General features: G+C 43.6%; 11 non-coding genes across 11 annotated transcripts; all 11 read left to right on the top strand.

Annotated features, from left to right (window-relative positions):
* The first annotated feature begins 377 nt into the window (after positions 1 to 377).
* Positions 378 to 496, top strand: LOC129088698 (5S ribosomal RNA). Its single transcript, XR_008531072.1, has one exon. It is a non-coding gene; the product is annotated as a 5S ribosomal RNA (ribosomal RNA).
* Positions 497 to 875: 379 nt separating this feature from the next.
* LOC129088697 (5S ribosomal RNA) lies at positions 876 to 994 on the top strand. The gene has a single exon (XR_008531071.1). It is a non-coding gene; the product is annotated as a 5S ribosomal RNA (ribosomal RNA).
* A 379-nt stretch (positions 995 to 1,373) lies between these two features.
* LOC129088696 (5S ribosomal RNA) lies at positions 1,374 to 1,492 on the top strand. Its single transcript, XR_008531070.1, has one exon. It is a non-coding gene; the product is annotated as a 5S ribosomal RNA (ribosomal RNA).
* Positions 1,493 to 1,871: 379 nt separating this feature from the next.
* On the top strand, positions 1,872 to 1,990 carry LOC129088695 (5S ribosomal RNA). The gene has a single exon (XR_008531069.1). It is a non-coding gene; the product is annotated as a 5S ribosomal RNA (ribosomal RNA).
* A 379-nt stretch (positions 1,991 to 2,369) lies between these two features.
* On the top strand, positions 2,370 to 2,488 carry LOC129088694 (5S ribosomal RNA). The gene has a single exon (XR_008531068.1). It is a non-coding gene; the product is annotated as a 5S ribosomal RNA (ribosomal RNA).
* Positions 2,489 to 2,867: 379 nt separating this feature from the next.
* LOC129088693 (5S ribosomal RNA) lies at positions 2,868 to 2,986 on the top strand. Its single transcript, XR_008531067.1, has one exon. It is a non-coding gene; the product is annotated as a 5S ribosomal RNA (ribosomal RNA).
* A 380-nt stretch (positions 2,987 to 3,366) lies between these two features.
* On the top strand, positions 3,367 to 3,485 carry LOC129088702 (5S ribosomal RNA). The gene has a single exon (XR_008531076.1). It is a non-coding gene; the product is annotated as a 5S ribosomal RNA (ribosomal RNA).
* Positions 3,486 to 3,864: 379 nt separating this feature from the next.
* Positions 3,865 to 3,983, top strand: LOC129088701 (5S ribosomal RNA). Its single transcript, XR_008531075.1, has one exon. It is a non-coding gene; the product is annotated as a 5S ribosomal RNA (ribosomal RNA).
* A 379-nt stretch (positions 3,984 to 4,362) lies between these two features.
* Positions 4,363 to 4,481, top strand: LOC129088700 (5S ribosomal RNA). The gene has a single exon (XR_008531074.1). It is a non-coding gene; the product is annotated as a 5S ribosomal RNA (ribosomal RNA).
* Positions 4,482 to 4,860: 379 nt separating this feature from the next.
* LOC129088699 (5S ribosomal RNA) lies at positions 4,861 to 4,979 on the top strand. Its single transcript, XR_008531073.1, has one exon. It is a non-coding gene; the product is annotated as a 5S ribosomal RNA (ribosomal RNA).
* A 379-nt stretch (positions 4,980 to 5,358) lies between these two features.
* Positions 5,359 to 5,477, top strand: LOC129088692 (5S ribosomal RNA). Its single transcript, XR_008531066.1, has one exon. It is a non-coding gene; the product is annotated as a 5S ribosomal RNA (ribosomal RNA).
* The last annotated feature ends 440 nt before the right edge of the window (positions 5,478 to 5,917 follow it).

The raw sequence follows: 5,917 nt of genomic DNA, 5'->3' as shown, positions 1-5,917 counted from the left end.
TTTCACTCCTCTTTACAAAAGCAGAGGGCGCTGCTGCTTTTTCAGTGGACACCGACAGGGTGGGAAGGAAATAGCTAGATCATGACTTGCCGGTATAGAAATGACACAAATCCAGTTAAATGATGGCTTTCATCATTCCTAAGCTCATCGATCATTTTCTTTTCAATTTTATGCTAACGTATTCTACATTTCAACAGTAAATATTAATCTTTTTACTGCACTACATTTGTGATCCTTATAGCCACTTTGTACATTCTGATTTGACATTTAAAAGCTGTGAGTGTGTCTGGCAATCTGCAGGCGCTCCCTGTATAGACGAAAGAGCAAAGCGTGGTGATATAGTATCTTTAAAAGGCCCTTTGGTAGGCGCAATATTTGCTTACGGCCATACCACCCTGAACACGCCCGATCTCGTCTGATCTCGGAAGCTAAGCAGGGTCGGGCCTGGTCAGTACTTGGATGGGAGACCGCCTGGGAATACCAGGTGCTGTAAGCTTTTTCACTCCTCTTTACAAAAAGCAGAGGGCGCTGCTGCTTTTTCAGTGGACACCGACAGGGTGGGAAGGAAATAGCTAGATCATGACTTGCCGGTATAGAAATGACACAAATCCAGTTAAATGATGGCTTTCATCATTCCTAAGCTCATCGATCATTTTCTTTTCAATTTTATGCTAACGTATTCTACATTTCAACAGTAAATATTAATCTTTTTACTGCACTACATTTGTGATCCTTATAGCCACTTTGTACATTCTGATTTGACATTTAAAAGCTGTGAGTGTGTCTGGCAATCTGCAGGCGCTCCCTGTATAGACGAAAGAGCAAAGCGTGGTGATATAGTATCTTTAAAAGGCCCTTTGGTAGGCGCAATATTTGCTTACGGCCATACCACCCTGAACACGCCCGATCTCGTCTGATCTCGGAAGCTAAGCAGGGTCGGGCCTGGTCAGTACTTGGATGGGAGACCGCCTGGGAATACCAGGTGCTGTAAGCTTTTTCACTCCTCTTTACAAAAAGCAGAGGGCGCTGCTGCTTTTTCAGTGGACACCGACAGGGTGGGAAGGAAATAGCTAGATCATGACTTGCCGGTATAGAAATGACACAAATCCAGTTAAATGATGGCTTTCATCATTCCTAAGCTCATCGATCATTTTCTTTTCAATTTTATGCTAACGTATTCTACATTTCAACAGTAAATATTAATCTTTTTACTGCACTACATTTGTGATCCTTATAGCCACTTTGTACATTCTGATTTGACATTTAAAAGCTGTGAGTGTGTCTGGCAATCTGCAGGCGCTCCCTGTATAGACGAAAGAGCAAAGCGTGGTGATATAGTATCTTTAAAAGGCCCTTTGGTAGGCGCAATATTTGCTTACGGCCATACCACCCTGAACACGCCCGATCTCGTCTGATCTCGGAAGCTAAGCAGGGTCGGGCCTGGTCAGTACTTGGATGGGAGACCGCCTGGGAATACCAGGTGCTGTAAGCTTTTTCACTCCTCTTTACAAAAAGCAGAGGGCGCTGCTGCTTTTTCAGTGGACACCGACAGGGTGGGAAGGAAATAGCTAGATCATGACTTGCCGGTATAGAAATGACACAAATCCAGTTAAATGATGGCTTTCATCATTCCTAAGCTCATCGATCATTTTCTTTTCAATTTTATGCTAACGTATTCTACATTTCAACAGTAAATATTAATCTTTTTACTGCACTACATTTGTGATCCTTATAGCCACTTTGTACATTCTGATTTGACATTTAAAAGCTGTGAGTGTGTCTGGCAATCTGCAGGCGCTCCCTGTATAGACGAAAGAGCAAAGCGTGGTGATATAGTATCTTTAAAAGGCCCTTTGGTAGGCGCAATATTTGCTTACGGCCATACCACCCTGAACACGCCCGATCTCGTCTGATCTCGGAAGCTAAGCAGGGTCGGGCCTGGTCAGTACTTGGATGGGAGACCGCCTGGGAATACCAGGTGCTGTAAGCTTTTTCACTCCTCTTTACAAAAAGCAGAGGGCGCTGCTGCTTTTTCAGTGGACACCGACAGGGTGGGAAGGAAATAGCTAGATCATGACTTGCCGGTATAGAAATGACACAAATCCAGTTAAATGATGGCTTTCATCATTCCTAAGCTCATCGATCATTTTCTTTTCAATTTTATGCTAACGTATTCTACATTTCAACAGTAAATATTAATCTTTTTACTGCACTACATTTGTGATCCTTATAGCCACTTTGTACATTCTGATTTGACATTTAAAAGCTGTGAGTGTGTCTGGCAATCTGCAGGCGCTCCCTGTATAGACGAAAGAGCAAAGCGTGGTGATATAGTATCTTTAAAAGGCCCTTTGGTAGGCGCAATATTTGCTTACGGCCATACCACCCTGAACACGCCCGATCTCGTCTGATCTCGGAAGCTAAGCAGGGTCGGGCCTGGTCAGTACTTGGATGGGAGACCGCCTGGGAATACCAGGTGCTGTAAGCTTTTTCACTCCTCTTTACAAAAAGCAGAGGGCGCTGCTGCTTTTTCAGTGGACACCGACAGGGTGGGAAGGAAATAGCTAGATCATGACTTGCCGGTATAGAAATGACACAAATCCAGTTAAATGATGGCTTTCATCATTCCTAAGCTCATCGATCATTTTCTTTTCAATTTTATGCTAACGTATTCTACATTTCAACAGTAAATATTAATCTTTTTACTGCACTACATTTGTGATCCTTATAGCCACTTTGTACATTCTGATTTGACATTTAAAAGCTGTGAGTGTGTCTGGCAATCTGCAGGCGCTCCCTGTATAGACGAAAGAGCAAAGCGTGGTGATATAGTATCTTTAAAAGGCCCTTTGGTAGGCGCAATATTTGCTTACGGCCATACCACCCTGAACACGCCCGATCTCGTCTGATCTCGGAAGCTAAGCAGGGTCGGGCCTGGTCAGTACTTGGATGGGAGACCGCCTGGGAATACCAGGTGCTGTAAGCTTTTTTCACTCCTCTTTACAAAAAGCAGAGGGCGCTGCTGCTTTTTCAGTGGACACCGACAGGGTGGGAAGGAAATAGCTAGATCATGACTTGCCGGTATAGAAATGACACAAATCCAGTTAAATGATGGCTTTCATCATTCCTAAGCTCATCGATCATTTTCTTTTCAATTTTATGCTAACGTATTCTACATTTCAACAGTAAATATTAATCTTTTTACTGCACTACATTTGTGATCCTTATAGCCACTTTGTACATTCTGATTTGACATTTAAAAGCTGTGAGTGTGTCTGGCAATCTGCAGGCGCTCCCTGTATAGACGAAAGAGCAAAGCGTGGTGATATAGTATCTTTAAAAGGCCCTTTGGTAGGCGCAATATTTGCTTACGGCCATACCACCCTGAACACGCCCGATCTCGTCTGATCTCGGAAGCTAAGCAGGGTCGGGCCTGGTCAGTACTTGGATGGGAGACCGCCTGGGAATACCAGGTGCTGTAAGCTTTTTCACTCCTCTTTACAAAAAGCAGAGGGCGCTGCTGCTTTTTCAGTGGACACCGACAGGGTGGGAAGGAAATAGCTAGATCATGACTTGCCGGTATAGAAATGACACAAATCCAGTTAAATGATGGCTTTCATCATTCCTAAGCTCATCGATCATTTTCTTTTCAATTTTATGCTAACGTATTCTACATTTCAACAGTAAATATTAATCTTTTTACTGCACTACATTTGTGATCCTTATAGCCACTTTGTACATTCTGATTTGACATTTAAAAGCTGTGAGTGTGTCTGGCAATCTGCAGGCGCTCCCTGTATAGACGAAAGAGCAAAGCGTGGTGATATAGTATCTTTAAAAGGCCCTTTGGTAGGCGCAATATTTGCTTACGGCCATACCACCCTGAACACGCCCGATCTCGTCTGATCTCGGAAGCTAAGCAGGGTCGGGCCTGGTCAGTACTTGGATGGGAGACCGCCTGGGAATACCAGGTGCTGTAAGCTTTTTCACTCCTCTTTACAAAAAGCAGAGGGCGCTGCTGCTTTTTCAGTGGACACCGACAGGGTGGGAAGGAAATAGCTAGATCATGACTTGCCGGTATAGAAATGACACAAATCCAGTTAAATGATGGCTTTCATCATTCCTAAGCTCATCGATCATTTTCTTTTCAATTTTATGCTAACGTATTCTACATTTCAACAGTAAATATTAATCTTTTTACTGCACTACATTTGTGATCCTTATAGCCACTTTGTACATTCTGATTTGACATTTAAAAGCTGTGAGTGTGTCTGGCAATCTGCAGGCGCTCCCTGTATAGACGAAAGAGCAAAGCGTGGTGATATAGTATCTTTAAAAGGCCCTTTGGTAGGCGCAATATTTGCTTACGGCCATACCACCCTGAACACGCCCGATCTCGTCTGATCTCGGAAGCTAAGCAGGGTCGGGCCTGGTCAGTACTTGGATGGGAGACCGCCTGGGAATACCAGGTGCTGTAAGCTTTTTCACTCCTCTTTACAAAAAGCAGAGGGCGCTGCTGCTTTTTCAGTGGACACCGACAGGGTGGGAAGGAAATAGCTAGATCATGACTTGCCGGTATAGAAATGACACAAATCCAGTTAAATGATGGCTTTCATCATTCCTAAGCTCATCGATCATTTTCTTTTCAATTTTATGCTAACGTATTCTACATTTCAACAGTAAATATTAATCTTTTTACTGCACTACATTTGTGATCCTTATAGCCACTTTGTACATTCTGATTTGACATTTAAAAGCTGTGAGTGTGTCTGGCAATCTGCAGGCGCTCCCTGTATAGACGAAAGAGCAAAGCGTGGTGATATAGTATCTTTAAAAGGCCCTTTGGTAGGCGCAATATTTGCTTACGGCCATACCACCCTGAACACGCCCGATCTCGTCTGATCTCGGAAGCTAAGCAGGGTCGGGCCTGGTCAGTACTTGGATGGGAGACCGCCTGGGAATACCAGGTGCTGTAAGCTTTTTTCACTCCTCTTTACAAAAAGCAGAGGCGCTGCTGCTTTTTCAGTGGACACCGACAGGGTGGGAAGGAAATAGCTAGATCATGACTTGCCGGTATAGAAATGACACAAATCCAGTTAAATGATGGCTTTCATCATTCCTAAGCTCATCGATCATTTTCTTTTCAATTTTATGCTAACGTATTCTACATTTCAACAGTAAATATTAATCTTTTTACTGCACTACATTTGTGATCCTTATAGCCACTTTGTACATTCTGATTTGACATTTAAAAGCTGTGAGTGTGTCTGGCAATCTGCAGGCGCTCCCTGTATAGACGAAAGAGCAAAGCGTGGTGATATAGTATCTTTAAAAGGCCCTTTGGTAGGCGCAATATTTGCTTACGGCCATACCACCCTGAACACGCCCGATCTCGTCTGATCTCGGAAGCTAAGCAGGGTCGGGCCTGGTCAGTACTTGGATGGGAGACCGCCTGGGAATACCAGGTGCTGTAAGCTTTTTCACTCCTCTTTACAAAAAGCAGAGGGCGCTGCTGCTTTTTCAGTGGACACCGACAGGGTGGGAAGGAAATAGCTAGATCATGACTTGCCGGTATAGAAATGACACAAATCCAGTTAAATGATGGCTTTCATCATTCCTAAGCTCATCGATCATTTTCTTTTCAATTTTATGCTAACGTATTCTACATTTCAACAGTAAATATTAATCTTTTTACTGCACTACATTTGTGATCCTTATAGCCACTTTGTACATTCTGATTTGACATTTAAAAGCTGTGAGTGTGTCTGGCAATCTGCAGGCGCTCCCTGTATAGACGAAAGAGCAAAGCGTGGTGATATAGTATCTTTAAAAGGCCCTTTGGTAGGCGCAATATTTGCTTACGGCCATACCACCCTGAACACGCCCGATCTCGTCTGATCTCGGAAGCTAAGCAGGG

Source organism: Anoplopoma fimbria, unplaced genomic scaffold (assembly GCF_027596085.1).
Source record: "Anoplopoma fimbria isolate UVic2021 breed Golden Eagle Sablefish unplaced genomic scaffold, Afim_UVic_2022 Un_contig_3071_pilon_pilon, whole genome shotgun sequence".
Taxonomy (NCBI): Eukaryota; Metazoa; Chordata; class Actinopteri; order Perciformes; family Anoplopomatidae; genus Anoplopoma; species Anoplopoma fimbria.
The sequence above is the reverse complement of the archived record's forward strand: the minus strand, read 5'-3'. Positions and strand labels throughout refer to the sequence as shown.